Source organism: Penaeus monodon, chromosome 19 (genome assembly GCF_015228065.2).
Source record: "Penaeus monodon isolate SGIC_2016 chromosome 19, NSTDA_Pmon_1, whole genome shotgun sequence".
Taxonomy (NCBI): domain Eukaryota; kingdom Metazoa; phylum Arthropoda; class Malacostraca; order Decapoda; family Penaeidae; genus Penaeus; species Penaeus monodon.
Window position 1 is genome coordinate 14457138 of NC_051404.1, and position 606 is coordinate 14457743.

Consider the following 606-nt stretch of genomic DNA (forward strand, 5'->3'; position numbering starts at 1 on the left):
TATTCCTCCATCCTTCTTGTGCCGCCAACACATCGTGGTGGGAGCAAGAGATAAGCATAGTCAACGATTTTTGCTCTATTTAGATGAAGTGGTTGTAGCGTGGCGGTGGAGATGACAGTGTCCTGCGCGTGTGCAGGGGACAAGGACGGAAGTGGTCCACCAGGAGAGGGCCAGGTCCACCAGGAGAGGGCCAGGTCCACCAGGAGAGTGCCAGGCCCACCAGGAGAGTGCCAGGTCCACCAGGAGAGTGCCAGGTCCACCAGGAGAGTGCCAGGTCCACCAGGAGAGTGCCAGGTCCACCAGGAGAGTGCCAGGTCCAACAGGAAAGTGCCAGGTCCACCAGGAGAGGGCCAGGTCTACCAGGAGAGTGCCAGGTCCACAGGAGAGAGCCAGGTCCAACAGGAGAGTGCCAGGTCCTACAGGAGAGAGCCAGGCCCGAAAGAGAGGCTGAGGCTTTGAGGGCTCCGTCCGGGCTGGGTCACATCTCGCAAAAGGGTGCGTGAGAAGGTCAGGGTCTAGGCTGGAGTGACGTTGGGGAATGATTGGTTGATTTTGCTAGTTGCAGGGCATGATTTTGAAGGGGTCTGAAAATGTCTCAGGCACTGA